This window comes from Canis aureus, chromosome 14, assembly GCF_053574225.1.
Source record: "Canis aureus isolate CA01 chromosome 14, VMU_Caureus_v.1.0, whole genome shotgun sequence".
Lineage (NCBI taxonomy): Eukaryota > Metazoa > Chordata > Mammalia > Carnivora > Canidae > Canis > Canis aureus.
This window is the reverse complement of record NC_135624.1, coordinates 41,188,951-41,197,713: the sequence shown is the minus strand read 5'-3', so window position 1 is coordinate 41,197,713 and position 8,763 is coordinate 41,188,951. Positions and strand designations below refer to the sequence as shown.

General features: G+C 55.6%; 1 protein-coding gene across 4 annotated transcripts in view; it reads left to right on the top strand.

The window, feature by feature from the left end:
* The first annotated feature begins 1,524 nt into the window (after window positions 1–1,524).
* ARHGAP39 (Rho GTPase activating protein 39) overlaps window positions 1,525–8,763 on the top strand; it is a 90,292-nt gene continuing 83,053 nt past the window's right edge. For all 4 annotated transcript variants that reach the window (XR_013352086.1, XR_013352087.1, XM_077847732.1 and 1 more), the window contains exon 1: window positions 1,525–1,641. The gene's annotated coding sequence lies outside the window, so the exon portion shown is untranslated. The remainder of the gene's footprint in view (window positions 1,642–8,763) is intronic.

The window sequence follows — 8,763 nt, the reverse complement described above, 5'->3', positions numbered from 1 at the left end:
AAAAATATCAGAGTGAATTTGTATGCTCGTGGAAATATTAGAGAAAGGTCTTTAGGGGAGGAGATGGCTAAGCAATATCTTTGAGAATTCAAGAGGGAGCGGAGGGAAGGGCCCGCCTCAGGCAGCAGCAGGGAAACTATGCCTGTCTTCCGGAGGGAAGGTGAAGGTCAGGGGACAGAGGTGGGTGGCTCTTTGGGTTTGGTGGTAAGAAGAGTTTTGGTCTCATGTCTGAGGCTCAACGAGAGAGGCCAGAGCCGTTCTGATGGTCACTTGGAGGGTGAGGGACTTACCCCACCAGAGAAAATCACCAAATTGCAAGGAAGTGTTTAAAGTGAAGCCAGCCAGCCTGGTTGTGTGATGTTTCCCCAGTGGTCATGCTGGGTCCACGCACGGCGGGGGTCCTCAGGGGCCTACAGCGGAGAGAGAGCTAGAGACCAGTCCTCCACGTGGGGATGGGAGGTGTGGGGGCGCTCCTAGCAGTGGGGCACAGCACTGAGCAGGCCGGGGGAGGGGGTCAGAGTGCTCCCAGCAGCAGGGCACGGGGGGGGGGGGGAGGGGGGGGGCGCTGAGCTGCAAGACGGGGGGGGGGCTGGGCTGCAGGCCGGGGGTGGGGGGCAGGAGTGGGGCGGGGAGGCTGAGCTGCAGGACGGGGGGCCGGAGTGGGGCGGGTGCAGCCGCGGGCGAGCTCTGGAGCCGAAGCAAACGCGACTTTTGGCCACGGACACAGGTGATGGCGGTTCCGGCGTGAAGCCCCGCGGGAGGCGCGGACGCTGGAGCGCGCCCCGGGACCGGCGAGGTGGCCACACGCAAGGGGCCGCCCACCTGCGCAAGGGCGTGCAACCGGACGTCCCGAGCCCGGGAAGTGGCGCCGGGGGTTGGGCGCGTCCGCACCGCCGCGGGAGGGGAAGCTCCCCGCGCCCACGTCCCAGGCGCTCGCCGCCCTCCGCACCGACGGGAGGGTCTGCGCGGCCAGCACGCAGGGCGGGTGGGCCCGGGTCCGCCCCACAACGGGTTCCCGGCCCCGCGTCCACCTGCGGGCAGACCCCGCCCCCTCCCGGCAGGCCGCGCGCCCCCTCCCGGCCCCGCGCCCCCTCCCGGCCCCGCCCCGCCCTCCCGGGCCCGCTCCCGCCACCCCTCCCGGCAGGCCGCGCGCCCGGCCCCCGCGCCCCCGCGCCCCCCGGCCCCGCTCCCGGCAGGCCGCGCGCCCCCCGCCCCCGGCCCCACCCCCCTCCCGGCAGGCCGCGCGCCCCCCGCCCCCCGCCCCGCTTGCGGCAGGCCGCGCGCCCCTCCCCCGCTCTCGGCCCCTCCCTCCCGCCCCCCTCCCGGCAGGCCGCGCGCCCCCCGCCCCCCGCCCCGGCCCCTCCCGGCATGCCGCGCGCCGGCGCAGGCGCACCCGGGCCGAGGGGCGCCCCCTGGCGGCGGGAGCGGGGGCCGCGGGGGCGGGGCCGGAGGCGGGGGGTTGCGCTGGTGACGGGAGGACGCGCGGCGGCGGCGCCCTGGGCTGGCGGCGGCGGCGGCGGCAGCGGCGGCGGCGCAGGAGGCGGACCGCGCGGGCAGCTGCTGCAGCGGCGGCGGCGGCGGGAGAGCCGCGGAGAGCCGAGGCGCGGGCCGGGATGCAGGGCGGCGGCGAGCAGCCGGCCGGTGAGAGCGCGGGCGGTGGGCGGCGCGGCCGGGAAGATGGCGGAGAGGCCGGCGCTGCGGCCCCCGCCCGGCCTCGGGGAGGTCCCCGGACGGGCCTCGCGGAGAGCCGGGCCCGCGGCGACGGCGGGCGCGTGGGTGTGCCGGGCGGGCGGGGCGGGCTGGCGCACCTGGCCGGGGCGCGGGGCGCGGGCCGCTTTGTCCGGGGGCGCGGGGCGGCGGTCGAGCGAGGACGCCGCGCGTCTCGGGGGTCGGGGCGTCTTTTATCTTAAAACGCGGAGGCCGCGGTGCCGGAGCCGCACGTCACACGCCCGCAGCCGCCGCCGCTGCGCAACCTTCCGCAGAAATGCGGCGCCCTCCGCAGCCGCCGGCGGCGCGGGCTGGACCCGACCTCCGGTGACCTCCGCACAAGCCTGCTGCCGGGTTCGGCGCCCCAGGGCGCGGACAATGGGCGCTCGTGTCCGAAGCCAACGGCGGTGCTCGGCCGCGCGGCCCGCGGCGCCCGGTACCAGCAGGTGGTTCCCGGCCGCGGCTGCCCTTGCGCAAGGAGCCAGGTGTGCGCCTCGCCGGGGGAGGGGAACGAGCCGCGACCTGAGGCGTGACTGCAAAGGAGACTCATCCCGCGAAACGTCCTGGCGCAGGCCCGGTGGCCGGTCGCCCTCGCCCGCACCTCGCCCCGCGGGAGGCCTCGCGGGAGGCCGGGGATCGGGGTGCAGAGGGGCGGGCTCCGGGGCCGGGCTCTCCTGGCTTTGTACTCCGTGCCTCTGGTTTCCCATCTGAAAAATGGGAACAGCAGTAACACTGGGCTCCCAGGTTGGTTGTGAGGACGCAGCCGGGGCCAGGCAGTCGCCGTGTGGCGCGCGCCGCACCTGTCGGGGTCAGCGCCGCGGACACCGGGTTCCCAGGGCCCCTCTGCTGGGCTCCTGGCTCTTCAGTGGCTCCTAGTGTCACCGTCTTGGTTTTACATTCGCTTGAAGTCTTTGGCTCTATTTTCTTACTCAAGCCAGTTGTGGTCGTATTTGCAAAAACCGAGTCATTATAAAGGGAAATGCAGAACACATCTATGTACTTAGACATGTTATGTATCAGTTACTATGGGTTTGTGATGCAGAAGTTGTCACATCAGATACTTTTAGAAGAAAAAACCTGCCAAGGAGCCACTCTAGAATGTTGCGGTACTTACTGTCCTTGGGGCAGGTGCGGATCTGTCTCATTTCTATACACAGGAATGAGATTTAGAGCAGTTCTTGGGTAATTCTCTGATTTAAACCGCTGAAGCTACTGCTGTTTTACTGAACAGTGTTATCCTTGGGATAAAAAAAAAAAAGATAACTATAAACAAACTTAAATGGCAGTGAGGACATAAGCAACAGAGTGAGAACTTGGAATACTAGTTCTGTAACATGGTATCTTGCTAAGCTGTTGGAAAAAATAAAATTGAACCTGCTTCAGAGCAAAGAAGGAAAAGTCATTCCCAAGGAGATGATTCTCTTTCTCAGATCTAGGGAGAGTATTTTAGACTTACTCTTGATGACCATACCTCATCTCCTTTAAACCTGTGACACACGGGATCCCTGGGTGGCGCAGCGGTTTGGCGCCTGCCTTTGGCCCAGGGCGCGATCCCGGAGACCCGGGATCGAATCCCACGTTGGGCTTCCGGTGCATGGAGCCTGCTTCTCTCTCTGCCCCTCTCTCTCTCTCTCTCTCTCTCTCTGTGACTATCATAAAAAAAAAAAAAAAAATAAATAAATAAATAAACCTGTGACACTAAGACTTGGTGTGTGTGTCGGGGGGGTGGGCGGGGGGGGGGTCCTTCCACTTTAGAGTCTTTGGGCACAAATGGGGTTTATTTTTTTTAATTTTTTAAAAATTTTTATTTATTTATGATAGTCACAGAGAGAGAGAGAGGCGCAGAGACACAGGCGGAGGGAGAAGCAGGCTCCATGCACCGGGAGCCCGATGTGGGATTCGATCCCGGGTCTACCAGGATCGTGCCCTGGGCCAAGGGCAGGCGCCAAACCGCTGCGCCACCCAGGAATCCCTATTTTTTTTAATTTTTAAAAAAGATTTTATTTTTTTTTTATTCATGAGACACACAGAGAGAGACAGAGACCCAGGCAGAGGGAGAAGCAGGCTCTTCACAGGGAGCCCGATGAGGGACTTGATCCCAGGACCACACCCTGAGCTGAAGGCAGATGCTTAACCACTGCACCACCCAGGTGCCCCATTAATGGGGTTTAATGTTCAGAACATATAGTGACAAAGCAGCTTATGTGAGCAAAATTTAAAATATCTAAAGACAGATTTTAAAATGTCCATCCTAGCTTTTTCTCCTGCATGCGCGCTGGGGTGGGCTGTCCCTCACAAAGGAAAAAAAGGGCCTGCTTCGTTCTCTGTCTGGGTGGTCTCACCCAGGGCAACGGTGCCAGCCAGACTCTGCCCTCAGCCTCAGACTTTGCAGCCAGCCTCTGGATGCAAAAGCCCTTTAGGCTTTTAAGACCCTGCCTCCTCCTTCACCTCTGGCCTCAGTCCTTGGGTGCTTTGGGACCATCATCTGGTTGATCGCTACTCTGAAGAGCTTGGTGTCCTAGGTCCTCCCCTAGGACCACATTTCTTTGCTGCAGGCCCTCCTCATTGTACCTCCTAAGTAGTCAGCAAATTTATCCTTCCTCAGATTTATCGTCCAGGGCCTGTGCCCGTGATGGCTGTGCCTTCTGGGTGGGCTCCCTCTCTTCTGTCTTCCCCGTAACTGCTCAGGTGACTTGCTCAGGTGACGTGTTGAGAGCAGTGGTTCCCACCCAGAGGCTGTTCATCTGGAGAAGGGTTTGATTGTTCCACCTTGGGGCATGTGCTACTGGCTCTAAATGTGTGGAGGCTGGGGTGCTGCTCAGCGTCCTACGGTGCACGGGACAGGTATGCGGCCAGCGTGCTCTCTGAAGAGCAGGCCCAGAGGGTGTCCAGCTGGTTGCTCCTCTGCCCCGCACGCCTGCCTGGCTCCACATGCCTCTTAGACTGCTTTTCCCTGTGTGCCCCTGACTCACGCTCTGCTCTCCAGCGACAGCAGCCGGAGCTGCAAAGGCCAGGCTCTGCTCCGCTCCCTCCTCCCCCCGCTCCTCTCAAAACAAGCAAAGCTTGAGTGGCCTCTTCACCTCCTTTGGCCCTCAAGGGGGCTTGCCCCAGGACGAGCCTGTCTGATGCCTTCTCACTCAGAACAACTTCTGCATCCCGTGGTATGTGAGCTGCACCTTTGGTCACTGCACAAATCAGAGTTGTCTCCCCTCTGCACTGGGAGGTCTTTGAGGGCAAAAGAAACCTTTGTATTCTCAGTGTCTCTTTGCAACATTTTCTTAGGGCATTGACCTCAGGAAAGATGGTGGATTTGGGCAGGTTTCACCCCAGAGGAGGATTAACACAGCAGTGGGAGCAGCTCCCTTATTTGTTTCCTCCATTTGGCTGCTTAGAATGACCCAGAGCCTCTTTTCTTCTTGCTTTCTTAAGTATAATTTTTTTAATTCTCATAGATTCTATTTATTTTTGCTTCTTGAAAGGTTAAAACAAGTTCTCTTAGGATAGATAATATATTCATGTTCATAGTGGAAAATACCGCACAATATCACTTCTGTTCTGGACCCAGGAGCCTGGTCCCCTGGAGGCACCTACTGTATCTCCTTCTAGAGATACTTTATACCTATAAGAGCAAATGCTTTTTTTCCTACTCTTTTCCAAAAAGTTTCTGAACCTTGCCATTTTTAACTAAATATGTTTGGGAAGTCATCCCATATCAGTACATTTCCCAGTTCATTTTCTTACGTGGCTGCATTGTGTTTGGCTGCATGGAGGTGCTATGATTTATCTCAGTAGCCCCTAATGCTGAATACCACATTTTGTGCAGTCACAAGTAAGTTTGCAGATACAGAGCTTGGTAATGTGGGAATATCCCTGTAGGACCCATCCCTAGAAATAGCACTTCTTTCCTTAATCATTATTTATTCCATTAGATCAAGTTTTGCTCTTATATCTTCATGTCTTTATCTTTGTACTTCCTGTGGTCATTTATTTTTCCCAGTTATCTAGATCTTAAACAATATGGTATGATCAGGTTAAATGAGTTTCTCAGTTGGAAATTGGCTCACTTTTTGTGTGTTCTTATAGATAAGAGTAACTAGGAGAACACTATCGCACAAATACTTGTACACAGATGTTCACAGCAGCAGCTATTCATAATAGCCAAAAATTGGAAAAAACCCAAACGTCCAGCAACACATGAATGGATAAACAAAATGTGGTCTGTCCATGGAATGGAATATTATTTGGCAATAAAAAAAATGGGGTACTGATTCATGCTACGACATGGATGGATCTCAAAACATTGTGCTGAGCGAAAGAAGCCAGACATAAGAATCCACATATTGTATGATTTCATTTGCGTGAAATGTCCAGAGTAGGCAAATCCATAGATAGAAAGTAGATTAGTGGTTGTCTGAGCCTGAGGGGTTACAGCTAAGAGATTTGGGGTTATTTGGGGGATAATGAAAGTATCCTGTAATTGCCTGTGGTGAAGGCTGTGTGTTGTCCACCTTAAATGGGTGAATTTTAGGTATGTGAATTATACCTCAATAAAGCTGTTAGGAACAAGAGGGACTGGGATTTTTCAGAAGGGAGCATTCCAGGGTGGGAGCCCACAGGGAGTCTTGGTGTTGACACCGTCCCGGGGTTGTGAGGAAAGGCCCACTGGGCGGCTTGGGGAGTGAGCCGTAAATCCCTGGTCGGCTTCTGACTGCCAGGTGTCGCTGATGCTGCAGAAGACTAGCCTTCAGCTTTGACTCCATCCCTGACCAGTGCAGCTGATCACAGCTGAACAGTTTAACATCCGAGCCTGGGCTTTTGTGTGCGGATTACAGGATGTCTGTCCTGTTTATTTTCCAGGGGTGTTGTAAGGCTGCAGCACGACTGAATCCTGGAGGGTCCTGTAAGGTACTGAGTGTTGTATGTGCACGAGGCTTTAAAAATTAGTTTTAACACCAAGAGGCAGACGAGTCAGCGGAGCCCGTTTTCTGTCCTTGTGTACACTGGGGGAAGACCAGCAAGCCCCATGTTCCTGGCTGCAGTGTAAACCAGTCACCCCAGCTTCGGGTATTCAGCTGATTTTCCTTTTTGACCCTGTGCCTTTGTCTGTCTTGTTTCTTCTCTTGGTCTTTTTTTTTTTTTTTTCTTCTCCCCACATTGACATAACTCTTTTATGGTATATTATTAATAATAGTTCTAGTTTATTATTGTTAATCTTTTATTGTGCCTGATTTATGAATTAAACTTTATTATCCCAGGTATATATATGTAGGAAAAAACAGTATATACAGTTAGGTGTTATCTGGAGTTTCAGACACCCACTGGGGGTCTGAAGCATGTCCCGTGGATAAAGGGGGACTCCTGTAATACCGACAGTGTACAGGGACCACCACATGTTATCCAAAGCCCTTTCCATGTACCAGTTCCCCCCATCCTCACAGCAGTCCACCGAGGCGCCCCTCCTTTTCACACCATTTCACAGATGACAAAACTGGATCCACTCCTTCCGGTCAGCAGACAGGGCAGGAGCCTCTTTCCTGGTCATTTCTTGGGGTTCCTCTCAGAGTGGCTGGGACCTCCTTCCTGGGTTGAGCTTTACAGTAATACTGTCCCTAAGACGCTGCCAATGGTTTTCTAGTAGAGACCTTTCCACCATTCCCTGGTATTTCTGTGGTGGCTAGCACATTCTTCCTAGCAGTTAGGAGTGTGACGAAGCATGTACAATATAAACTTCCCCAGCCCACAGTTCTCTCATTATTTGTGCATCAGCTTGCGTATGTCACTAATAAAGGCGAGGCAGCTTCTGGACTCTTTGTTTTTTTGTTTAATTGTGGTGCTGGCCATTATATTTTGTATTCGCAATTCAGCTATGCTATTAAGATTCTTATTTCTTCCAACTCTGGGAAATCCATGAAGTAACCTCTGGTTCCTTTTTTTTTTTCTAAATTTTTATTTATTTGAACAATAACAAATTAATTTATTAAAAAAATAAATTTTTATTTATTTATGATAGTCACAGAGAGAGAGAGAGAGAGGCAGAGACATAGGCAGAGGGAGAAGCAGGCTCCATACACCGGGAGCCCGATGTGGGATTTGATCCCGGGTCTCCAGGATAGCGCCCTGGGCCAAAGGCAGGTGCCAAACTGCTACGCCACCCAGGGATCCCACCTCTGGTTCCTAAAAGTTAGAAGGGAGTAACTCTGTGGGTCTCAAAGACCTTCATTCACAGGGGTGTGTGAGGACCACAGGTAGCTGTCCAGGAACAGTTTGGGCCTTCCTGCCCGTGGCCGCTGGGGCCCAGGATGGGGGCTGCTCACGAGTAGACGGCTTCTCCACTGGTTTGTCAAGACTTGACATCTGGTTCTGTGTCGACAGGCCCGCCCACGTGTATCCTGCTCCTGGTCTCTCCTGTCACCTGCTGTGTGCCAGCCTCTTGTCAGTGTCCTGAGATGGAGACAGACCAGACCCCCTGGTGCGAACACACGAGAGTGGATTATGATAACCTCATGTAGACAGCAGTGGTAGAGGCAAGCGTAGGGTCTTGAGGAGATGCCTGCAGTGGCGACTAGCTGGGCCTGGAATGAACAAAGTTTAGATAGGCTTTCTGGAAGAAAGGGTATCTCATCTAGAAAGGAGGGGACTCTGTGACTGGGTGTTCAGGTGTATTAATTGGGCACAAGATTGAGTTTGAAGCCACATTATGGTTGGAGAGTGGGGAGGAGGATTAGCTCATACGGCGCCCTGGGGGCAGCAGGGCTCATGGAGTGGGAGCCTGGGAGAGGGGCGAGGTGGGTGGGCAGCCAGACCCCACCAACTACAGGACATGTCAGAAGGCAGTCTTTTGGAAGCCTTACCCTGGCTGTCACATCAGGAGTGAATTGGAGATGAAGATACAGAAACAGGTTTAGGAGTGAACGTGGGGTGGAGGCGGAGAGGTCGGCAGAGGTGTCACATCGATAGGGCTTGATGGTTACATGTGGAGGGTGATAGGAGGGATTGTCTTGAGCTGCTGGTCTCTGCGGACGCCGTGCTGCTGCTTGGTGTGCTGGGGTAACGCAT